The sequence below is a fragment of the Oryctolagus cuniculus genome, chromosome 3 (genome assembly GCF_964237555.1).
Source record: "Oryctolagus cuniculus chromosome 3, mOryCun1.1, whole genome shotgun sequence".
Taxonomy (NCBI): domain Eukaryota; kingdom Metazoa; phylum Chordata; class Mammalia; order Lagomorpha; family Leporidae; genus Oryctolagus; species Oryctolagus cuniculus.
The window spans coordinates 139,796,020-139,821,775 of record NC_091434.1 but is presented as its reverse complement, the minus strand read 5'-3'; the positions used below and the strand labels follow the sequence as shown (position 1 = coordinate 139,821,775).

The following is a 25,756-nucleotide window of genomic DNA, read 5'->3' as shown; positions in this document are numbered from 1 at the left end:
TACGTAGGATTGTATGTCTTATTTTGAAGTCAATAATGTTCAAAAGGAGTATTCGCTTTGGTTTCACAGATTGGACACGATAAGAAGTCTTGGTTTAACTGAGCAGAAAAAGGCACGAAAAAATGCCAGTAATGGAAACAGCACAAAGAATATGAAAACCCAGAAGAACAGAGAAGTGCATTGACAATGAGAATATTGGTAATGCACAGTGCCCATAAAACAGCTAAATGTGCAGCTCCTGCCAGGGTTGTTTGCCATCACTTCCTAAATTTGGCTGGTAAGCGAGGAAGACATCTGGAAAACCAGTTAAAACAAAACAGTGTCTAATTAGTTTAAAAATATTTTGGTTTACGAGTAAAGTAATTAAATAAAGCAATTCTGAGGGTATAAAATAAGGCAACTACTCTAGGAAGACACCATCTTGCATCCTCAAGATATTTCCATTGAAGACCTTAGGGGCTTATAAAGGGAAACAATCATTTTTTTGAAAATTTTATTATTTTTATTACTACTTTTTTAAAAAAAATTTATTATGTTAGAGCTATCCAAAGTACTAAAAATACCAGACATCTTTTTCCTATCAATAAGAGTAAACACATTGCTTTATTTACAGAATTATTGAAAAAACTAAAATTATGTTCATTATTTGTATTAGGTGGCCCCCATTCTAGTACTGATTCCAGTTGATTGTAGAACTATTTTTCTGTGACTGGAGATCACATACAATAAATTAAAACTTGGGATTAGGGGTCAGCCCTGTGGTGCAGCAAGTTAAGCCATGCCCTGCTGTGCCAATATTCCATATGGGCACCATTTTGAGTCCTGGCTGCTCCACTTACAATCCAGTTCCCTGTTGATGCACCTGGGAAAGCCGATGAAGATGGCCCAAGTCCCTGGGCCCCTGTACCCACACAGGAGACTGCTAAGAAGCTCCTGGCCTCTGGTTTTGTCCTGGCCCAGCCCTATCTATTGGGACCATTTGGGGAGTAAACCAGTGGATGGTAGGGTTCTCTCTCTTTCTCTCTCTCTATAACTCTACTTTTCAAATAAATACATAAATATTTAAAAAGAAAAGAAAAAACTTGGGATTAAATGTTGCATTTTGGGTTGTAAATAATTCCTTCCTGTATCATGGATCTTCTAAGAGATTCACTAAATATTTGAGCATCTTTGATTTCATCATTTAGGTTTGTTTAGTTTACTCAAAGCAAACCCTCTATGTTAGTTGGTATGATCTAAAGCACCTTAGAGATCCTACTTACTTGGCCCGAGCTATAGCTCACTTTGCTAATCCTCCACCTGCGGCGCTGGCACCCCGGGTTCTAGTCCCGGTTGGGGCACTGGATTCTGTCCCGGTTGCTCATCTTCCAGTCCAGCTCTCTGCTGTGGCCCAGGAAGGCAGTGGAGGATGGCCCAAGTGCTTGGGCCCTGCACCTGCATAGGAGACCAGGAAGAAGCTCCTGGCTTCGGATCGGCATAGCATTCCGGCCGTAGCGGCCATTTGGGGAGTGAACCAACAGAAGGAAGACCTTTCTGTCTGTCTACCTGTCAAAAAAAAAAAAAAAAAAAAAAGCGAGAGGGATCCTACGTACTCCTACATACTCTCATCAACTTACTCCCCGTTAACTAAAATTCTAATCAAAACTCAATGCTATGAGATTTATATTAATATGGGTTCTCCACAAAAATGGAACAAAGAAAGAAACAGAATGAGTGATTCATTGTAAACAATTGGTTTAAGTCACAGCCTGAGAAATCCAGGACCTGCAGTTGGTAATATGGAAACCCAAGAGAGACAATGGTATAGTTCCAGACTGAGTCCAAAGACTTGAGAACCATGGGAGCCAAGGGTGTAAGTTCTAGTCCAAGCCCAAAGCTGGGTGTCTCAGCTCAAAGACAGGCAGAGTGAGAATTCTTTCTTTCCTTCAGTGGGTTAGAGGAGACCCACCTACACCAGGGAGAACAAGCTGATTCACTCAGTCTACTGATTTATATTGCTAATCACATCCAAAAACACTCTCACAGGAGCCCCCAGAAACAGTGTTTAAATAATTGGGCATCCTATAGCCCAGTCAAGTTACCACATAAAATCAGTATTTAGAGGGTTGATGACAAAAAGCAGAGCAGGTCTCTCAAAATGTACATTCAGTTTGAACACGCAGTTTCTAGTTGTAAGAACAACTTTCTTGTCCATATTCTTGGCACTTGCACAGTGTCATGTGCCGACTGAGTCCTATAAAGCCATGAGATGGCATTTTTAAAATAAGAGGAGACAGGAAGAGAGAAAACCAAGCAGTTGTGACATGCCTGGACCAGAAGAGGCAGCCTAGGCTAATGTGGGAGTTGAGGAAATCCCTTGAATGGCAGTGATCAGTGCTGAGTGGTGGTGTTGATAACAGGTAAAACTTATAAAATGAGCATAATGAGTTAGGCAGGCATAGTGATAACACTAACTTTACTTAATTATCAGAGCAACCATATGAGGCATATACTATCATTATCTCTAGTTTACAAATGATAAAACAGATTTCTGGTGGCTACATCCACAGTCAGAGTATTAATCAGTTACAAAGCTGGAATTCCAACCTACCATGTAGCATTGCTGGAAGGAGATAATATCAAAGAATACAGGTAGGGGGAGGAAGGGTTGGGCAGGAAATACACCATGGCCTACTGCATGGACTGCACAGTTTTCTCTTAGCTAATTAGGGGAAGTTTGTGTCTCTTAGAGCAGTTGAAAGTGTCAGAATCCAAGGGCAAACAAGGGGTGCCCCTAGTGTCTAGCTCAACCCAGAAAAGGAGACAGTAAGGGTAGTTGATGCAGCAAATGAAGAAGAGGGAAATGGCAAAAGATAAATAAGTTATCTTTGCTCAATCGTCTCATTCACAAGGTTGTAATTAATTATAGGGGACAAAAAGAAAAGCATAGCATCAAAAGAAGGACAGTTGATTAAGAGAGAAAATACCAACCAAAAAGAAATTTAGGTGGGCTTCTGTGTGTGGTAAGAATAGAATAAGAATAGTTATGGCTGGGGGGGGCGGGGGGGGGAGCCAATGTAGTCCATAAGCTGTACTTTGGAAATCTATATTCATTAAATAAAAGTTAAAAAAAAAAAGAATAGTTATGGCTTTATGAGTTAAATTCAATTTAATTCATTTGAGGAAGATAATACAGAGATATTGTGTTCACATGATAGGTGATGCCAACCCAAGCTTCCTTATATACTTTGGGCTTTCATGTAGGATCTGGGTGAATGTCATCCACTTCTATGCAACTCCTATGGCTTCTGACACAGCAGTTTCCCTACACTAAGTGCTCCATAAATATTGTCATTCTTTGAAAAGTGAGTTGAATTATTTTCATAACTACTCCCCAGCTATTAGGCAAGAGCCCAATTTTTCTTCTTTCAGAGTTATATGACATGTGCAACATTAAGAGACTTGATTATTTGTGTTTGTAAATTCATGACTAGAGATTAATAATATAGACTTTGTAGTCAAATGTAGTTTTTAATCCCAACTCCTCCACTACTAGCTCTAGGACGCTAAACATGTTATTTAATCCTGCTGAGCCTCAGTTTCCGCATTTGAGTGCAGCTTATTGCCACTTCTAAGGTTGTGAGGACTAAACAAAATGAGTCAAGTATTTTTCTGGTGTCCCAGTGAAGGGAGGTGGGGGGTGGGTGTGTGTATGGATGGGTTGATGGACAGACAGTAGCAAAACAATGAACACCTCAAAAAGAAGTGCATGCACTTAGGAACACCCAAATTGTGAATAAAGGTAAGTTTCATGAATTTTTAGTGCAAATTTGTCTTCCAAATTTTGACTATGGATTTAAAAGCATAAGAAGAGCTCGCAAGGAATGCCCTGTGCTAAGATGGAAAACTTCACACCCCTCAACAGATTGTGTAACTGTGGGCCAATACACAATTATATGGGAGTGTGGTCTGTGAAGGACAATGGCACTGCTTTGATTATGGAGATTGACATTTTCCTGCCTGCACTGCCAACTGATTCTCTTCTTCCTACAGAGGCTGCCTTTGAGAATCTAAATGTTCTGAATTAACCTGTGGCAGTATTCATAGCTCCCCTGTTCCAGAACTGTTTTAAAGATTTTATACATGTATGTATGGATTTAAAAGGCAGAGCTGGGGGTCGCGGGGAGGACAGAGATAGAGAGTGGAGAGAGAGAGAGAATCTTCCATCTACTGGTTCATTCCCCACAGCCAGGGCTGGGTCGAGGTGAAATCAGGAGCCAGGAGCTTCTTCCATGTCTCCCATGTGAGTGGCAGAGACCCAAGCACTTGGGCCATCCTCTGCTGCTTTCCTAGGCACATTAGCATGGAGCTGGATCAGAAATGGAGCAAGCGGGACGTGAAATGGCACCCACATGGCATGTTGGCACAGCAGGCAGCATTTAACCCTTTTTGCCATGCCAGCCCCTCCAGAATTTCATATCAGAGTTTTCCCATGCTGTACTCAGTCTGGTGTTTATCACTGAGAGGTAGGATTGGAGTATTCATTCGAAAACAAATATGCAAGGAATTGAAACAATCACAGTATTTGTAATGAGAATCTCTCCTGAATGCGATTAGGGGTGGATAAGTTATAGGTTAACTTTTACGTTTTTGCTATGTCTTGATTCCCTACAAAAGGACGTTCATGGGCCGGTGCTGCGGCTCACTAGGCTAATCCTCCACCTAGAGGCACCGGCACCCTAGGTTCTAGCCCTGGTTGGGATGCTGAATTCTGTCCCAGTTGCCCCTCTTCCAGGCCAGCTCTCTGCTGTGGCCCGGGAAGGCAGTGGAGAATGGCCCAAGTGCTTGGGCCCTGCACCCCATGGGAGACCAGGAGAAGCACCTGGCTCCTGCCTTCGGATCAGTGCAGTGCGCCGGCTGCAGTGTGCCGGCCGCGGCGGCCATTGGAGGGTGAACCAACGGCACAGGAAGACCTTTCTCTCTCACTGTCCACTCTGCCAGTTAAAAAAAAAAAAAAAAAAAAAAAAAAAAAAAAAAAAAAGGACGCCCATACTTTTTATCTGGAAGTGAAAATGATCAGCAAACATATCCAGTGCCAAAACATTGCCCTGCTCTTCAAAGATAGTGTCCTGGTTATTTAAAAGCAATCAGCTCAGCAGATGATGGGCAGCAGAGTGTGAGGCTCTTTTGTTCTGCTCAGGGGAGGGCTGGGGCCTGCAGTATGCCACTTCAGTGAGGGGCTCCACTGGGCCGCCCGGCTTGTTGCTTTCTGGGCACCACTCCCCCTGGGGCTGGCCCAACGTGATGCGCAGGTAGCGTGAACCCTGGTTCTTCTCTATCTCTTGGCCACTGCTTTGAGCACCGTCACCCTTTGCACCAGAAAAGGTACAAAGGAGAAAAAGGTACAAAGGAGAAAAAACAAGAAGAAAGTGGAGGAGATGTTAGAAGAGGAGGAAGTGGAATATGTGGTGGAAAAAGTTCTTGAGCGTCGCGTTGTACAGGGCAGAGTGGAGCACCTCCTGAAGTGGAAAGGTTTCCCAGACGAAGACAGTAGTGGGGACCAGGAGAGAATCTGGATTGTCCTGACCTCATTGCTGAGCTTCTGCAGTCACAGGAAACGGCACGAGACCCGGAAGTCAGAGGGAGGCCAGCACAGAGCTGATTCTGAAGATAAGGGAGAAGAGAACAAACCAGAGATGGAGAAAGATGGATCAGAAAAGCCACAAGGCTCTCCCCGGGGTTTGCAGCGGGAAAGGATTATCAGAGCTACAGACTCACGTTCCTGATGAAGTGGGAAAACTGATGAGGCTGACCTGGTCCCTGCCGAGGAAGCCAATGTCAAGAGCCCACAGGTTGTCACTTCCTTTTAGGAGCAAAGGCAGAGGTGGCACTCCTACCACTCAGAGAACGAGAAAAAAAAAAAACAAAAACCAGAATTTACTTTCCTGAGCACCTGTACCTGTCACATCCGACTGGGTTTCAGGTGGGGAGGGAAGAAGTTCTCCTTGTCTCGACACCATAGAGGTGGCTTGAGATGACGTCCTTTGAAGAGCCAGTACAGTTTCCGTGCTCTGCAACAACCTAAGTGCTTTAAGCTGTTCCAAGCTGCATAGTTCACACACCCACCCCAGTGGAGGAGAAGGGGAATAAGTGTTTCAAGGCCACCCATTCTGTGCTTCTTGTTCTGTGCTTTACTGAGAGAAGTGTCTATCAAGGACAAAACTTGCAGAATTGGGTGTGTGGGAAAACAAAAAGATACTGTAGGTCTTCAAAGAGCATCTCCATATCCCACAGCCTTCTTCCCAGTAGTGTTAACTCTGCGTTTTTACAAATAGTGTGTGGTTTTTGGCTATTACTAGTGGGGTGGGAGGGATGGGATAGGAAGAACGGGAAATGGGTTGGATCATTTTGATTACAATTTGGGGCCTGATTGGGGAAATGGTAAAATAGTAGAGAGAACAACTAACTGATGATTTGGTTCTTTGTCCAGGATATTTTACCTTTTCAAAAAAAGGTCACTGACACCATAAATAGGGACTGTGAGAGACTGTTTAAAAGCTGTGAATGCCCGAAACCTGTAAGCCAAGGTGTCTCCTGCCTGAGCCTAACATTGTTCCCCACCAAGGACTAAGCCTGTTCATAAGTCACCAAAGCTGCCATTGGGAGATGGTGACTGGCTGGGGAGGGAGAGTATACACAGGCAGATCTGTCTGTCTTAAAGGTGCTAATTCTTGAAATTAGACAAGGAGACTCTTTTCCAGTTATGAAGTTGTATCAGCTTATTCATCCAAACCACTGATTGAGGTATTGAAGAGGGGGAGAGAGTAGTACAGGAGATGGCAGAGTAGGGAAAGACAAGGACTCGTGCTCTTAAGGTAGCGAATTCTTGAAGCCTCTGGTTTGTTTTGAATTTTGAACTCTGAAACCATGGGTGGCAGGGTTCAGTCACTGACAGCACAAGTTTCATTGAAGCTATTCAAGGGTTGAATGATTTCAGAAACCCTGGTCTCAGGAGAAGACCAAGCATTCATACTAAGGCAGTGGTTTACTTTAAAACACCAGGTTTTTTTATCCCAAGAATTAACTGATACCCAAGATGTTCCATCTTGATTCCTAAGATCCATCAGTTCTTGACATGGTCTAGACCTGCATCTAGAGCTGCATTGTAAAATCTCTGTAGGCATGTATTAGGTTTCTGTGAAAACTTTGTTCAAGTGTAAACTTCATACCACACTGTCAGTTTTTGTCGTAATGAAACTATAGATTTATATAAAATAAAAACAATCAGCTCTAAATGATGCCAGAGCCTCAGAATGCTTAAAACTTGATGCCCAGATGAAAACCCTATAGATATCGTGTCTGATTTCAAAGCAACTTGAAATATTTAAGAATTCTAAGAAGGACAAGAACTTAATTTCTTTGAGTCCAGTTCCTTTCCTGTGTAATTGCAGGTGACTCTCAATGCCTTGTAGCTGCTGCTAACAAGAGACCCAGGGCTTAGAAAACGATGATTCTTTGGCCGGTGCCACAGCTCACTAGGCTAATCCTCTGCCTGTGGCACCAGCACCCTGGGTTCTAGTCCCTGTTGCTCCTCTTCCAGTCCAGCTCTCAACTGTGGCCCGGGAAGGCAGTGGAGGATGGCCCAAGTGCTTGGGCCCTGCACCTGCATAGGAGACCAGGAAGAAGCTCCTGGCTTCGGATCGGCATAGCATTCCGGCCGTAGTGGCAAGGAAGACCTTTCTGTCTCTCACTGTCTAACTCTGCCTGTCAAAAAAAAAAAAAAGACAAAAGAAAATGATTCTTTGGAAATTACCTCCTCAGAACCACTAGGCAAGCTACAAGTGGCAAATGGGTTGTAAAAGATGGTCTAAGAATTGCCTTATTTATCCCTTCTTGCTTTGCAAACTCACTCTCTCCCAACAACAGCCCCTCCATCTTTCACTCTTCCCCAGCCAGCAGTTGCCTAAGTAACTCCAACTTTCAGAAGTTGCCTAATCATCATGTCCTCTGTGAGTGTCTGACTGCCCTGCCCCTTCCATGGCCCTACTGAAACCATATTAGAGTTGTCAAAAATGGCACTGGACAAGTTCAACAACCTTCTGTGTTTCTCCAGATGTTTCCTAAGTCAAGTATTTCCAGATCTCTGGGTCATTGTGACAGTTGGTTTCCCTTTCATACAAATATTCTAACTTCATGAAGCCCAAAACTTCACGAAGCTCCAAACTTCACGACTATGTGGCTTCAATAATAACTAACTCAGAATAAATGTTTAGGGTTTTCATTGACATAGTCATGATAATGATTCCATAGTTTGTTGAGGACAAAAATCCAGGCCAGCATCTGTTTAGAGGAAATTTGCATTCTCTACACACTGAATCAATTACAGGGCCTGTGACAGCCAAGTAATAGAAAACAAACTCAAAATACCTTGAGCCTTAAGCTTAAACAAGAAACTGAATCATCTCAGTGAACAGGAACTCATTAATGAGACAGCTCCAGACTAGTTAAAACCACAACGTCAAGTTTACCAATGCCCCCAAGTCCCTATTCCACAACTCTTCCAAGTGTCTGCTTTGTCTCTGAGATCAAACAGTAACTGCCCCAGCTCCAGGTGTTGTGTCTCAATAGAACACAGAAGAGAAAAGACATTTTCATCCTGGCTCGTGGCTGCAACATACAATACCCACAACTATACTTTGGTACAATTATGTTTGTAAGTGTAGGAGAAAATGAATAAAGAAATTCTATAATGTAACGAATCATTTCATCCATGCTTTAAAGAGCAGATGTTTGATGAACAGCAGCAACCTTACACGATGTTTATTACTGTGTTCTTTCCAGCATTCACAGAATCTCAACATGGCCCTTTTGGGAAAGCACTGTTCATATAGATGGGGAGATTGAGACACAAAGAGGTCTTATCCAAGGGTTCATGTCTGGGAAGAACTAGAAGGGGTCTGGTTCTGGTGTACATTCTCAAACACCATGCTTTGCTATCTCCAATTGCATTTTTAAGGCTCTGCCTTCTCTTCCAGTTCATTCTATGCTGTTCAATCATGTTGGCTTTGTATTTCTTCACATGTCTTGATTCAAACTGACTTGGGATGTGTCTTATAGTAAAATAACCCAAAGGAACATACGGCTTCTTTTTAAAATGATTCTTATTTTCAGGGAGAGAATACCAATACATGAGGGCATTTTATATATATCTTATATAAAAGAAGGCATTATAGATACACCTATAAAAGAAGCAAGAGTAAATTAAATTCAACAGATTTAGATGATCTAGTCCAAATGAGGAAGCTATGCAATCCAGAAAGGTCACATAATTGGCCAAGCTCCACAACCCCTTAATGGCACAGCTGGGACCAGGATTCAAACACTCAGCTGTATATTTTAGTCAAGTTCAAAATGATGTGCAATACCATCCGTACTAGCAGAGAAGATGTCTGGGATGCTGGGCACATGGGAACTTCAATTTTTCCCCCACCTGGGAAGTATCTGCTAAGGAATCAAATGCAACCATTAGTTGTGGCAGCACCAGGAGCACTGCTCAGGCTTACTGCCTGGCTTTTGGGCTCCATGAGGAAGGACACAGCACCCCACCTTACTGTGGACAGGGTGCAGCCGGAAAGACAGACTATGCAAGTTGACTTTTTTATGTGAATAACTTTCATAGGAATAATTCATAATTTCTCATAGTTACCTACTGAAGTTCTATACCACAACTTAGAGTCTCTTTTGTCACTAATGAAGTTCCTTCTGATACTATTTTTAGGCCAGAGTGTAAACACTGTCCTGTCACCCATCCCATTAGTATCAATGTATCTATATTCCTTGGCAGTTTTGAAACTTTTTAAAACTTTATTAATATAGAGAGAACGGATTTCATGTATTTCATAGGTAAATTTGTAAGATAAGCATATTTCCCTCCTCTTCTTCCTCCCAACCCCCTCCTTCCACTTTTTAATTTTCACAAAGACATAATTTCAATACTCTCTATAATCACAGGATTAATTCATTAACCATAATATTCAATAATAAAAAGTAGGAAGACCACAATTCCACAGGAGTATAAACAAGGGCTGAAAACAGCAATCATATCACAAGATGTGTTTCATTCCTATACATTTTTTATATTCTATATTAACTGCCATATATCAGAGAAAACATGATATTTTCCTTTTGGGGACTGCCTAATTTCACTAAGCACAATGGTTTCCAGTTGCGTCCACTTATTGCAAAAGACAGAATTTCATTCATTTTTATGGCTGAGTAGTACTCTATTTTGCATTTTTTACCAGGTTTTCTTTATCCAATCACCCAATGATGGACATTTGGGTTGATTCCATATCTTAGCTATTATGAACTGAGCTCCAGTGAACATGGGGATACAGATAACTCTTTCATGTGCCGATTTCATTTTGTTTGGGTAAATTTCCAGGATTGGAATGGCTGGGTCATGTGGTAGATCTATTTTCAGATTTCTGAGGAATCTCCATACTGTGTCTTCCATAATGGTTGCACTAGTTTACAATTCCACCAACAGTGTATCAGAGTACCTTTTCCCTCCCTACATCCTAACCAGTGCTTTTTGTATATTATTTTAAAAATATTTCAATGCATTTAACTTAAAAGTTATAAAGAATGGAAGAGAAATCTCCCATCCCCTAGTTCACACCCCAAATGCCAACAACAGTCAGGGCTGGGTCATGCCAAAGCCAGAGGCTAGGAACTCAATCCAGGTCTCCCAGGTGAGTATCTGGGTCCCAAGTACTTGAGCCATCACTGCTACCTCCCAGAGTGCACATTAGCAGAAAGCTGGAATTGAGAGTGGAGCTGGGACTTGAATCCAGGCACTCTGATATGAGATGTGGGCATCCCAAGTGGTGCCTTAACCATTGTGCCAAAGGCCCCTCCCCCTCACAATTGCTTCTTTGTCCCTTCTCTGTACCTCCATTATTTTTCACAGATTCCTTTAACTGACTGTTTTGAAATTTATGCCAGTGATACACTAATGACACGTATCAGCTTACTTAATTTGCTTACTTCAGCATTTTCTTTGCCAGTATGCTCATCACATTTCTTTTGTGTAATTCAATTAAAGATTTTACTTGGTTAATGTTTCACTTGAAACACCCATATCCCATATCAGAGTGACTGAGTTAGAGTCCCAGATCCGCTCCTGATTCCAGCAGGTGATGAATCAAGTGTTTGGAGCCCTGCCACCCATACAAGAGGTCTGGACTGAGTTCCTGGCTCCCGGCTTCAGCCTGGTCCAGACCTGGCTGTGGGAGGCATTTGGGGAGTAAACAGGGGATTCAAGATATTTCTCTTTCTCTCCCTCTGCCTTTCAAACACATTTAAAAAATTTTTTAGGAATTTATTTTTCAGAATGATAAGAATCAGAGATATTCTGATTAATAGGACAATACCATATTCTACTTAGTAGACTATTATTAAACCAGTGTAGTGAGGTATCAATTTTCTAATAAGTCAAATATATTCACTACTTAATGCTCGTTAACTTACTCTTCTTTAGTGGAAAGTGTTAACTGACTCAGGCAGTGTTCTAGATGAACACTGAGAATAGCAGTGTCATGCCCGACCCTCAGGAGTTCACGGTCTACCTGGGGAGCTGTACAGCATCATACACGGTGGCAAGGGTCATACAACATGGGTAACTGCACAGCAGGTACAGAGCTCTCCGGCAAGCCTGTGACCCAGTCTTAGGACAGCAGAGAACCAGGCTAATCTTGTTAAGTATAATTTAATCTTGGACAATTTGGAGGACACTTGCCAGTCTCACTGCGCTTTAGGCTTATCATTAGAAATACACATCACACTACTATATATTTAGAAAAGTGCTTATTAAGAGTCTCCGAGGGAGTCACCATTTGACCCAGCAGTTAAGATGGTGCTTGGGAATCTCATATCAGCATGCCTGGCTCAAGCCCTAGCTCTGCGCCTGATTCGAGCTTTCTGCTAAGGATGCAGTGGTGCTGGCTCAAGTGGCTTGGTCCCTGTCACCCATATGGGACACCTGTATGGGTTCCTGACTCCTGGCTCCAGCCTGGCCATTATAGGCATGTGGGGAGGCAGCCAACACACAGGAGATCCCTATCTCTTTCATTGTCTGCCTCAAACACATAAATGAACAAGTAGGAGTTTTACAGGGAAAAATGATGAATAAGCCCTTTGGTCTGTATACTGTTAACATAGTTTTGTTTCCACCTTTGCTCTTGCTTCACTGTCAAACTGTACAACTTTTGCTTCAATTTTCACCATTTATCACTGCCTGACAATCTATGCCTTCTCTCTTCAAGTCTGATTCTTTGAGTACTTTCATAAATCAACATCCATTTCATTTTTGCTGGTACTCCTTATCAGTTTTAACCTGTTTCATGCCCTTGCCTAGCCTCCAACTCAGTCCTCCAGCATACACAGCACCTCCAGCCTAATAGAAATACTCCACTATCTTTAGTGTAGCACTTCCCCCTAGGAGCTTCCATTTCTAGGGAAGCAATGGCACAGAGTTCTCTAACTCAGCATGAAGGATATATTTTCCTTATTATTTATTCACTTATTCACTCACTCATTTGGAAAGGTGAGAGGCAGACAGAGCCAGAGAGGGATTCCATCCACTGGTTCATTCCCTGAATTACTGCAGCCAGGCTGAAACCAGAAGCCAGGAACTCCATCCAGGGCTCCCACATGGGTGGCAGGGGCACAAGTACTTGAACCATCCTCCAACCTGTGGATCTGTCCCTAGATTTTCCACCCATAAACCTTGAGGTCTCTGCCACCAACCCTCAATGAATGAGATATGGTCCTGCAAGCTGATTCTGTGGTTCTTGATGTCTATTTGAACTGAATTTGTTCTCACTTATGGGTTAGTGGGAAACCCTAACATTCAGTGAGAGAAATTTCACTGAAAGAACTTGCCTCTCCAGAAACAAGCCTGCCCGCCCATGCCGTTTTCAGCCTGGCCTTTTCCTCAGAACACAGTGCTAATAGGTGATCTCTCAGAGTTAGCACATTTGCGAGCTCAATTACTGCCCACTCCACTGGGCTCGCGCGAAAGCAGCAGCTGGCACTGGACTACATGCCCAAGGTCACACAAGAGTGTGCTGGGCAGGAGGAGCCCCAGAGCTTCCAACAGAGGGGCAGGGACCGACACCTCTGCCCCCAGGGAGTGGGCAGATCACTTGCTCTGTGGCCATCCATGGAGGTAAAGACACACTAGCAAATTGCTGTCAGTCTCACAACAGGGTCACAACTGGCTTTTCAGCTGTACCTGTAACAACTGATAGTTGTACCTGTAACTAGGAAAGAAGTCCACAGTGTGAGCACCCCCAACTCCAGTTCTCTGATATTATCATGTAATTGTGAACAGGAAGAAGAGCAAAAGAGATGACCCCTCCACTGATCAACAGAGGTGACAAAATCTTAACTTTATTACCACGTTGAGCTTAAGGTTCCAGGAGAGATCAAGCTGGGCTGCTCACGGCCCCTCTTCCAGCCTTTTAGTACTTCTACTGACAAAAACCTCACCTTCCACTCGCAAAAACCATGTTTCCCACCCCACAAAATAAAGCACATGTGCTTATGATTTATTCAATGCCCCCTTTTCCCCTAATGATTCTAATATGTGAATCACTGGTAGGTTCACCTCGGCAACAAATGCAGCCCTTGGGCTGGGGCTGTTGCCAGGAGGGCATGTGGGCTGTGTGGAGTCTCTGTACTTTTGCATAATTTTGCTATGAACTTGAATCTGCTCTCAAATAACAAAAAAAAAAAAAAACTCAATGTCAACTCATGTCTGTTTATTTTTCAGGGAATTTTTGGAAACTGAGAATCTACCACCCACCCCCCCCAAAAAAAAAGAAATTGGTATCAGCAAACTTTATGATCAATGATGAAAGACTGAAAACATTTGTTATTCCATGTCTATCATGGTCAGTTGCACCCAAGAGTTGAATAAAATGTTAGAATCTCTTCTTGTTCTCCTTTCTTTTAACAATTACATAATAAAACTAAAGGAGGTATGGGAGACACTTTGAAGACAGAAAACACAAGGTATCACTCCTCTTTCTGCAGTCCTACTGTGCTTATTACTGCTTCTGGGGTCTTGCCTGGATGTTTGTCTCCAGGACTATGGAACTGAGACATGCCAAAGTTTGCTCATAGACCATAAACCAATTCCCTCTATTTCTACTTAGCATGGCATCAACACAATAAGGAATCCCTCTGGGTATAGTACATTGTGTTTCCAGGGATGTCTTCGGCACTATCTTCCATCCCACCTTTTCTTTAAGATTTATTTATTCATTTAAAAAAGAGAGGGGCCAACGCCGTGGCTCACTTGGTTGATCCTCCGCCTGCGGCTCCAGCATCCCATATGGGTGCCAGGTTCTAGTCCCGGTTGTTCCTCTTCCAATCCAGCTCTCTGCTGTGGCCCGGGAAGGCAGTGGAGGATGGCCCAAGTGCTTGGGTCCCTGCACCCGCATAGGAGACCAGGAAGAAGCACCCGGCTCCTGGCCGTAGCAGCTGTTTGGGAAGTGAACCAACGGAAGGAAGACCTTTTTCTCTGTTTATAACTACCTGTCAAAAAAAATTTCTTCCTTAAAAATAAAAATTCGAGAGAGAGAGAGATCTTAACCTGCTGGTTCACTCCACAGATAACTGCAACAGCCAGTGCTAGGTGAGGCTGAAGTAAAGAGTCAGGAGCTTCCAGGACTCCCACATGGGTGGCAGGGGCCCAAACACTTGGGCCATCTTCTGCTGCTTTTCCCAAGCCATTATCAGGGAGCTGGATCAGAAGTGGAGCAGCTGGAACATGAACTGGTTCTCATATGGGATGCTAGAGTTGCATTCTATGGCTTTACCCACTGTGCCTCAGCACTGTCCCCTCACATTTTTTTTAAATATTGAGCTATAATTCATATATCATAGAATTCACCTATTTAATGATCTTTGATAGATCTAAAGGTGTAAACACCTCAATTGGCTTTAGAGCATTGTCATCACCCCCCAAATCCTCATATCTGTATCACTCCTCATTTCCCCTCCACCATCTTCACCCCATGTCTAAGAAATCTTCAGATTGCTGTCTGTTGTCTGTTCCAGACCTATCATGTAAATTCCATCACACAGGATGTGGTTTTGAGTGACTGACACATTCACAACCATCTCTTCAAAGTAACCCTGCTTTCTGATCATTCCTATTTTTGCATATGTATTGTTATTTTTATATGTATATAGCAGAAAAGAGGTCATTATTTTGAATTATTTTCAAGAAAGGGAATGATGGATTGATGAATAAATGGATGGATGGAGAGAAGGAGGGAGAGTAATTTTCTTTAAGGGTTCATTTAACGGTGTCCTTTGAACTAAAAAATTGAAGTATTACAGAAAGTACCAGGGTGAGATTTAAATGGGTATCCTTTCCTTATTTCTTCCCCTAGTGGAAAACCTGGAGTACGCCTTTGGTTTCTTATGTGTATAAGGTATCTATTCAGGCATATAGAGAATTCATTAAAGAGCAAAAGGAGAATAAATCTGGCCTCAGGTTTTAAAAAAAGAACTTTCTGGTTATGTGGACATTAATCACTGAAATGGCTTATGGATTAAAAAACAAAAAGCATTGTGTTCTCACTTCCATAAAGATTAAGAAAAAAATATTCAATTCTGCATCCATCTTCCCACTGTGGTTTAGGTGACACCTGTCTATGAGCGATCTGTAGGGGGCCCTTCCCCTTCTAATGTATTAGAGCGTCTTTGCACATCACGTACAGTCAGACAAGTGCCTCCCCGACATCATCCTTGCATTGTGTCTCCACCTGCATAGCTTTAACTGCATGCATTTATTCGAGATACACTAATTACATTAAACACAATGTCCTCTGTGGAGCAAAATATGTAAAAAGGTATCCTTTCATTCTGAATTCATTATGACATCCATTCTCAAAACAATGACTGTAATTACATGTGGCATCTTAGAGGCCTATCCCAGAAAACAGTCAGCTTCGACAACAAAACAATTTGGCCTTTTTGTTCTATGAGCAAACTCCTGTGTGTCTCAGTTCCACAGTCCTGGAGACAAGCATTTGGGCACGAAGCAGCAGCAGCAATAAGCAGAAGACCCCAGTAGACAGAGGCATTAGGCTGGGCATTTTCTACCTCCTTTCCCAGGCCTCCTCTGACTGTGGCTCTCCCCACGTGAGCCCTACAGGAAAGGCAGGACCACAACACCTAATTGTTAGTCTTCCTGTTGAGACCAAAATCTTCAAGATGAGTACAAGCCTCCTTTTCCCACCGGCTGTCCTCTACCTCCAAATGATAAAAAGAAAAAGAAAAAGAAAATAGCAAACTCTGCTGTCACTTAGAGGTCAACTCAAGAACTTTTTGCCAACTTTTTACCACGTCCCCCAAGTCTTTCACACACCAAGTATGAGCTCACCATCGAAATACAATCCGAGTTATCCACTTATCAATGGCGTTTGAAACATCCACGTTCAGTGCTGAAACTTCTTCAAAGTTTCCAAAGCAACACCCCAGCCAGCCAGCTGTCATCCTCCCTCCCCTGCCCTGCCAGAGGCAACTTGCCTGACAGCCCTTAATAAGTACCACTGTCACACTTGGCATATATTCAGCAAGAATAAACAGCACGATGAACTGTAGTCATTCCTTTCATAGAAATAAGACAGTAATATTATGGGGAAAACATCCTTGGAGCCCATGCAATTTTTCATTTAAATCAAAATATGGACCAGCTCCAGGGCCTAACATTTGAGGCGTGAGTGCCTACTTCCTCACGTGATTGCTTTCTGGAGAGGGTGGTGTATATATAACTCATTATCAACCCAGACACTTCGTGGCAGGCTCTGAGCAACAGACTTCCTGCCTCCAGAGTCCAGCTGTTCACAGCTACAAGTGTGGATATCAGGGCAGGAGGTTTCAAACTTGCTTTCTCTACTGTTACTTTCCTAAATAAGAATCTGCAAAGAAGCTGAAGTGCCCAGGTATGCATGCATATCTTTTCTTTCTCCTTTAATAATGAGAATAATTAATAATGACTCAGCTTCATTCCTCACTTTTATGACCCGCTGCATAGAAACCTGGAGTCCCTGATCCAGTATACAGATATATGGACTTTGGGCTTCTTGCTATCTAGACATTATAGGGGACAAAAAGGATTTTTACATTACAAAGTACTGACATGCTTTGGTTGGGAACATCCAGAGATCAAGTTATCTAACTTAGGATGGAAAATCCCTCCTGCTGCTCTTGTAACCAAATTATGGGGTATGGGTTGTCATGGTGATGAGACGTCTTTAGAAGGAAACAGTAGATCCTGTAATGCTGAACACAGCTGTGGCAAGCAGGTTCACCCACAGTCTTTCTTTGGATGTTTCCTTCTTAGAACTGGTGTAAACAAGGGCCTATTATATTCCCATATTCTGCTACTATGCATCTTGAAGTCAACCACATCATCTGATACTCTTTTGATTTGACAAATGAAAATTACATATACTCATGGTATCCAGCACAATATTTTGATATATGTATATATTGTGTAATGTCTAAATGAAGCTATTAACATATCCATTACCTCATTTGCTTACCATTTTCTTATAAGGAGACCAATTAAAATCTAAGCCCTTAGAAATTTAATACAGTACATTGTTATTAAGTATAGTCATCATTTCATACAATAGATAACCAATTTATTGTTCATGTTTAACTCAAGTTTTGTACCCTTTGGTCAACATGACCCCAAACACTTCCTCCCTAAGTCCAAGAACCACCATTCTATTCTCTGCTTCTATAAGTTTGTCTTTTTGGATCCCACATGTCAGTAAGATCACAGGGTAATTATGCTTCTGTGACTGTCTTATTTCTCTTATCATACACATACACATTTATATATATATATATTTACATATTCTTTATCCATCTTAGAAACTTGGGTTGATCCAAGACTTTGGCTACTGAGATCACCTGTTATTCTTCCTATCAAACTGATCTTTGGTTCCCTCATAATCACTTTGGCCCTAAGGAGCTTTGACAGTCATAAGGGAGAGCCTTGCCCCAGGAAAGGTATGTAATTTCTAAGTATTAGAATCGATGGTCTTAAATGCATCTGTATGTTTTCGCAACTGCCCAGAATAAATCAGAATTAGGTCTGCTATTAAGCTGGTGTTCCAGTACAAAGACCCTCTAATTTTGCTAGGCTCTCACAAAGATACACAATAAACTAGAAATAGAGTTTAGCACCTAGAACAGTTCCTTGCATATTGTAGCTGCTTTGTCCTGAGAATTTGCAACTAGAACTCTGAACTTCTAAAAGCTGACCTATATTAAGCTGCTAGGCTATATTTATTCCAAAGTGCTGGGATAGAGTTATTGAAAAAAATCTGACATGCTCACTATGCCATTGACTATTGTCCTCACAATGAATGAAATCTGGTGAGCACTATAACCATGAAATATCCATACCAGTTATCTATAATCCAGTGAAGATGGCAGATTTGTGACCCTTTTCATCAAGAAATGTAGGGGATCTAACATTCCTTAGAGGTCAAAAGAAACTGTTAGCACACGAACTCTAAATGCTTTGGATAGAGATGCTTAGGAAGCAAGCAGAGGGGAACACAGGCCTAAGCTGTTGGTGGCCCCTCTCATGTCCACTGAAGATCAAATACACATGGCCCATTCCTTCCACCAATGCTGATAATTTTGTGTGGATGTTGAGTCCCACTGGAGGTAAGGTTGTATTAGATGCATTAGCAGCAAACCTAAAATAGAACAGTACTTTATTGCTGCTCCTACTACCCTCGACTAAGCCTTCCCTAAATTAGTGCCATGCTCAGCAAAGTTAAAGCACCAGGAATAAAAACACAGTGGGGCCCTAGCATGCATAATTCTCAGGTACTGGTAAATCAAGTTGCCAAATTTGACAAACAAAAAGTTAAATGCTTAATGGTTTTATCTGACGAATACCCTTGGGGGGATATCAGTGATGATATAAATAACACTTTGAGTTTGTGTTGTTGGAATACTAGATTTGGTTAATGAATCTTCACTTTCAATCACACAGCAGTTTATTACAAGTGCCCAAAATACTATATTATTTATAACCACCACCAGTGTTTTCTGAGCTTCAGAAGTAGATTATTAAGGGTTGGGAGGGCAAGAGGAGAGATTCATATTACTGAGATTCCCTAGAGCTATACAACTTGGGCTTTACTGGCTAAAATTAAATGTACCTTTTTAGGGTTTTTCTGTGTAACTTTAAAGTTTAATTTGTTTTTAAAGAGATGAAGAACTGACTCTAACTCTCATTCATTACAAGTTTCAGCTTTGGACATTTAGGCCAGAATTTTTGGAAACTACACCTTAAATGAAATGTTTCCCAATGCCAGATATGAGGCAGGCTTCTTAAGTCCAAGACCTCAAAGACTCAAAATTGGGCAAATCAAACTTGAAAGTAAGATACCTGGGAAACACTCTTTGCCTAGGTGTCTGAAAATACTGCTTTCTGTCAAATCTCTTCTGGATTCTATTCCTTTTGTAGTTGTGATATACCCGTTTGGGAGACCAAAAATATATTGTGTTACCAGGCGATGACTTGAAAAGTCCTTCTTTGTGAGTCAGTGTTCTTCCTTACTTTTTCTGGCTTTTGTCCTCGCTCCTCACTGCCCTGTACACTCAATGAAGGATGCTGCCTAAGACACTGCTAATTGGTGAGCTCTAGCATGGAGCTAAAGGCTGACGAGGGACCAGCAGCTCTCTCCATATTGCACCTATGCACACCTTCCTGCAAAGTGAGCTGCTGGCTTGGTCACTCTTCATAATTCTGTTCCCCCCCCCCCCACTCCCCAGAATTTTGTGGCTCCACAGTTCAAAACTATTTACTGTGTTTTTCTTTATTTTTATTTTTGACAAATAGAGAGTTCTCATCTGCTAGTTCTTTGCCCACAACACCTAGGGCTGTGCCAGGCCTAAGCCAAGAAAGAACCAAATACCCAATCCAGATCTCCCATATGGTTGGCAGGGACCAAACTACTAGAACTTTCCTTGCTGTCACCTAGAGTCTGCGTGATCAGGAATCTGGAGCCACTGGCCATAGCTGCTATCAAATCCAGGTATTTTAATGTTAGGGCAAGGGAGTCTTATCACCAGCCGCACATCTGCCCCTTTGTTTCTGAAGGGCTCAAGCCAGTGTTGAGCAGCTTGAAGTTTTCATAGCACACGTAGCAGCATCTGGGTGTCTTTCTCAGAAGTCTTCGGCACATTTCTCTTACCTGCCAATCCCCCTGCCTCCAGGGAAGCTGGTTAGCAGGCTTTCTGTTATCTGACATTTGTGCATTTCCAACCCTGCAGAGCTAATGCTACACCAAGCCTGGCTTCAGTGCTTCTGGAGTGACTGTTCCAGCTCACTGCTCGTGACTCAGACTTGCCAAATGATGCATAAAATGTGTTGACAAAACTATTTAAGAATCTATTTACAGCAACTACAGCCAGTGCATGTCCCAATCACACTGGCCTCCACTCTGCAACCTTTAATCGACTCCTCAGCTTGAGACGGTGATGATACATTGGGTGGGGTTCAGTTCTGACCACTCCACTATGCTTAAGCAGGAAATTTAGAAACCAGACCATGTGCCTTTTTTTAAGGTTACATATGCCTCAAGGGTATGGATCTTTCTTTGCCCAATTTTTATTTTCTTGTGGAAGTTGTCAGCCTATCATTTGTCAAAGAACTGACAAAGCACTAAAGGTCCAAGCTGTCCCTAGTCACTCAGCTCCATCTCAGCAAAAAGCCTCCAGGGAGCCTAGCTCCAGGTCCTTCAAAGAAGAAATGCAGGAGAAATGAAAGACAAAACCCCTGCTTTGAAACACTTGTAACTTAATAGCAGAATGTCAACACACTTACAAAAGAAATTCCAAACATAAAATTCACTTTTTATATTGCATATATATGCTATAGCCACAAAAGTACCAGGAGCATACACAGGACAAGTGAGCAAGTAACTGTGATAAGCTTCATCTACAGAAACATTTCAGAGAAGTTTAATGATAAGCCAGGTTTGTAAGGAGTGAGACTGGCTCAGAGATGGAAACAAACATTCAATTAACAGCTAGTCACGTGCAAAAAAAAAGTGAATCGACATGAAAAGATAGGTCACCTTGTGGAGCAAAGCATCCAGGTTTGGCTGGATTAGAAAATTCTGGCAGGCAAAAAATGCGAACACAGATTTCTGAGACAGAGTAATGTAGGGACTGCCGATTGGTAACATGAACCATCAGGCACAGATGTTGATTCTAGCAGCACAGCACCCAATGATCCAGTGTAGGGGAACGTTTCATTGCTTTGTTTTGGATTTGCCAAGTGTTGTGGAGACAACTTACACATTTTTCCAACCTGGTACTAGTTCTTTAATATGGCCCTTGTATGTCGGTGGAAGTCCAAGTAGGGCAGAGAAACCGCACAGGACCTTGAACAGAGAAAGGTACATCAATATATTTTTTAAGGTTTAACCATCATTTATAATAAGGGACTAGAGATTGATTATCTAGCAAAAAAAAAAAAAGAGCACTAAAGAAAGAATGTTAGAAATAAGGTGCATCTATTACCCTTAAGACTCAAGGTGTCCAAGGAAGAAACCATCTCCCATCCCCTATGACCGAGATCCAGAGCTTACTGCAGCGGGAAGTGCTATGACTCACTGAAGGGCAGAACGATCATTTTGGTGCCATGCTGGTGGAATATGATGAAAAATCTGCCCTTTAGAACTTGCTGGAAACCTGCTCTTGGGTTCCAGGCAAAGCTGCTAAAAAGGTGTCACATCTCCTGCAATGTCTCTGCAAACTCTCCAATGACACAGTTTAATGGCATTTTAGCTGACAAAGGAAATGCACTAAAAAGGCCCAGCCATATTTTGGCAGAGTAGGCAATGAAGTATGAATTTAAAGCTGAGGACAGAGATTGATAACCCTCACGCCTTGCCTTCTTGTTTCCTGAGTTTACCAATATCCTCTTTCATCTTCAAATAGAAAAGCATGTTCAATATGCTTTTCTAACTATTTAGCTATGTCCCAACCATGCAGTTCCAACCTGTACCCCTACACACGTGCATACACACACACACACACACATCCAGGCAGGCAGGCAGGCAGGCACTTGGAAGGAACATGGCCCACATTAGAGAATCAGTATTCGAAACCAATATTCAGTGTGACTATCGATCATCTCTTCATGTAAAGGAGGGAATGTTTATCATGTTTGTGAAAAAGACTGAGTTGGAGGCCAATTAGTTTCCCGTCAGTAAATTGTGAGCCCACAATCTGTTCTGAACCCCGAAAAATCAAATGGAATCCATTGGTAGGTTCAAAACAGGAGATATATTGACCTGGTCTTTGTGTGCAGAGACTTGGCTGCATCCCAAATATTGCATTCAATTCTAGTCACCTGCTTTTAACAAAGACAATGAACTGTAGCCCTTCTACAAGAAGATATGTAGAGGCTGAGAATAGGCAAAGGACCTGGGAAGAGCCTCATGAAAAAGAAGGGTGGAAAATACTTGTGTTTGGCATTGAAAGACCCTTTCAACTCACTCTGTCATCCCAGAGGGTGGACAAGGAACCACCAGGACTAAGTTATGGTGTGGAAAATAGATTTGACCTAAGGAGATTCTCAACATCAGCAGTATTGGGGAACACAGGCAGCTGCTTTAGGAGACAGCAAGTCACTTCTAGGATAAGGGCGACACACATTTTTTTTTTTGAGTGAAAATCTGTGAATAGGCCAAGGTAGCCCTGCTTATCTCAACATTACTGCAGAGAGACAAGGTTCCAACTTTATATTTAATCCATCTTCTATGTTATTTGTGCCTAGTAAGATCACACTTATTTTAGGAAAAAAACAGTGGAGACACCTCTAAATCCTGCTTTTTCTCTTTAGGCAGCAATATATGTTAACATCCCTGTTGCAGAGACCCAAATCATTAAATTCCAGCACATAATTAAGTTGCACAGGACCATTACTAATACCACTATCTGAATATGCCCTTCAGGGTATAGCCATTATTATTATAATAAAAGGAAAGGATTTGATGGGTTTAAACTATTATGTGAATTCTTAGCCTAAAAACTATTACAAGGAATAATAATGTAACATGAAGCAATTTCCAATATATAGCTATTATGAAATAACCTGATGACATTTTTAAGAGGTAAATGATGTTCAGAAATCTAAGGGAAGAAACAAATAAGAATAAGATAATAGATTTTTTAAATAACAATTAAAAATAAGAATACTTGAAAGCTTAAAATAGCATAACCACTTTTTTTCCCACTAGGAAAAAATCTCTTGGAATAGAGAGCCAAAAAGAGATACGATCAGTGAGGAGGTAAGAACATGGAGTGCAATTCCAGAATGTCCAACATCCAATTAATAGAGTGACAGAAAAAAAAGAACTAAAAAGACAACAAGGGGAGCTAGTGCTTGTGGCTTAGCAAGTGAAACAGCATCCCATATGGGTGCCAGTTCAAGTCCCAGCTGCATCACTTCCGACCTGGTTCTCAGCTATGGCCTGGGAAAACAAAAGAAGGCCCAAGACCTTGGATCCCTGCACCCGCGTGGGAAACCCAGAAGGGGCTCCTGGATTCTGCCTTCAGATTGGTGCAGACTGGCCATTGCGGCCATCTAGGGAGTCAACCAGCAGATAAAGACCTCTGTCTCTGCCTCTGCCTCTCTGTGGTTCTTCCTTTCAAATAAATAAATAAATCTTAAAAAAAAAAAAAAAACGCAAGGAAGAAATTTAATAAATGAAAAGAATTTCCTAGTACTGGATGATATCAATATCTAGCTTGAAATGTCAATGAATGAATGAGTGGACTCATCACAATGAAATATCAGAATACTGGGGAGAAAGGATTCTAAAAGCTTCTGGAAAGAGCAAAGGGACAGGCCTGGCACTGTGGCATAGTAGGCTAAGCCTTGACCTGCAGTGCCAGTTTGAGTCCTGGCTGCTCCTCTTCTGATCCAGCTCTCTGCTTATAGCCTGGAAAAGCAGCAGCAGAAGGCACAAATGCTGGGGCCCCTGCACCCACATGGGAGACCCAGAGGAAGCTCCTGGCTTCGGATGGGCCCAGTTCCAGCCATTGCTGCTATTTGGGGGATTGAAGCCATGGATAGAAGACCTTTCTGCCTCTCCCCCCCTCTGTAACCCTACATCTCAAGTAAATAAAATTTTTCTTAAAAAAAAATGCAATAGAAACAAAATGCAAAGAGCAGCGGATTTGACAACAGCAACATTGGAAACTGGAAGGCAAATCTTGAACATTGTCTTCACGACACTAAGAGACCATGACCTTCAACCTGAAATCCTGGAGCCATGCAGACTGTTGCACAAACATGAAGGCAGAAAAAAGATACATCTCTGTGTGCCACTGCTCAAGAAATGACGAAATGACTCAAGAATGTGCAAAACCAAAGGGAGAAAACCAGGACCGAGGAAGACAAGGGAGGACCAAGCACAGGACAGAAGTGAAGGAGACTGCTGGTGCGAGAGTGCGAGGAACCCCAGCAGGGCAGCGCAGCCCCAGGCCAGAGCACAGCCAGTCAGGGATGGAGCTGAAAAACTGAAAGAGTCCAGGGAGGATGTCTCCCAGGTAGGGAAGGAAATGAAGTCAATCGAAGCGTTGTCCATGTAGGAATCACACCGAGAGGCATTTTACAGAGCAGTGGCAGGTTGTAACAAGACTTAACACATGTCCCCTGACCAAAAAACCTAATAAAAGAAAAAACAAAGGCAATTAACCCTAGGAACAATAAAACCCAATTCAAGACAGGAAACAATCATACTAAGTTTCTAGCTCAGCAATAAACAATCTTTACATAGTCATTATAATGAAACACTGAATATGTATGGACTGAACCAAAAGCTGAAACATAATTATGGTGGGAGGAGGGGAGAAATATTCACTTATTGTAAAGGAAGTTAGGAGCCTTCTAAAATAGTGTCTAGCAATATAGACTTGTGGAAGTGACTACCAGAAGGAGCAGCTCAAAGAACTGAAAGGGGTTACTAACCCTGACAGCTAGCACCAAGATGTGGTAGGTGGGATAGGAGAGACTGCATTTTTTTTCTAATGACAAAACCTTTAGCACTATTTTATCTTGTTAAACTACATGCTGGAAATTTTTATTCTATCATTTGATTTTTAAAAAGTAAAATATATAAAATTCTTTATTTCACGTACAGGAAAATACTTTGAGGGTGACAGAAAATGTTTTCAATGCGATGCAATTCAGACTACAGTTTGGCTCTTGGAAGGAAAGAAAAGCCTTATGTCAGTGATTAATACGTACTTTTTTATATGCCAGATTTGGGTGGGAAGATAAAATTAGTTAACATAAAAAAAAAAAAAAACCATTGCTACCAAATAACTACTCTGAACTGGACCTTTGGGAACGTGCTTGAATTTTCCGTGTGTTTGAACTCCTCATTCTGTGATCCTTTAGCAGTGCTAAAGGTACTGCAGGATCTAAGCAGACCGAGGAGGATCCCTCAGCTCCCCCAGTGTTGGTATCTGTCATGTCATCGCCCTTCCTGCCCCTCACACAGGACACAGGGCTTTCTGCAGAGCCACAGTGCTTGGGCCTTCATCTGTCCCATTTTCCTTGAGGTAACCTTGAGAATCAGAGCTGACTTATTCTGGAGAAAGGGTGACATCTAAGGCAGATGTTTTTCATGGAAATCTCCCT

The 25,756-nt window shown here is 42.1% G+C and overlaps 1 long non-coding RNA gene and 1 pseudogene across 2 annotated transcripts in view; both read left to right on the top strand.

Moving 5' to 3' along the window:
• Positions 1 to 25,756, top strand: part of LHFPL3 (LHFPL tetraspan subfamily member 3) — a 568,228-nt gene that overhangs the window by 279,514 nt on the left and 262,958 nt on the right. The window lies entirely within an intron of this gene.
• LOC100353342 (chromobox protein homolog 1 pseudogene) lies at positions 5,313 to 6,315 on the top strand (annotated as a pseudogene).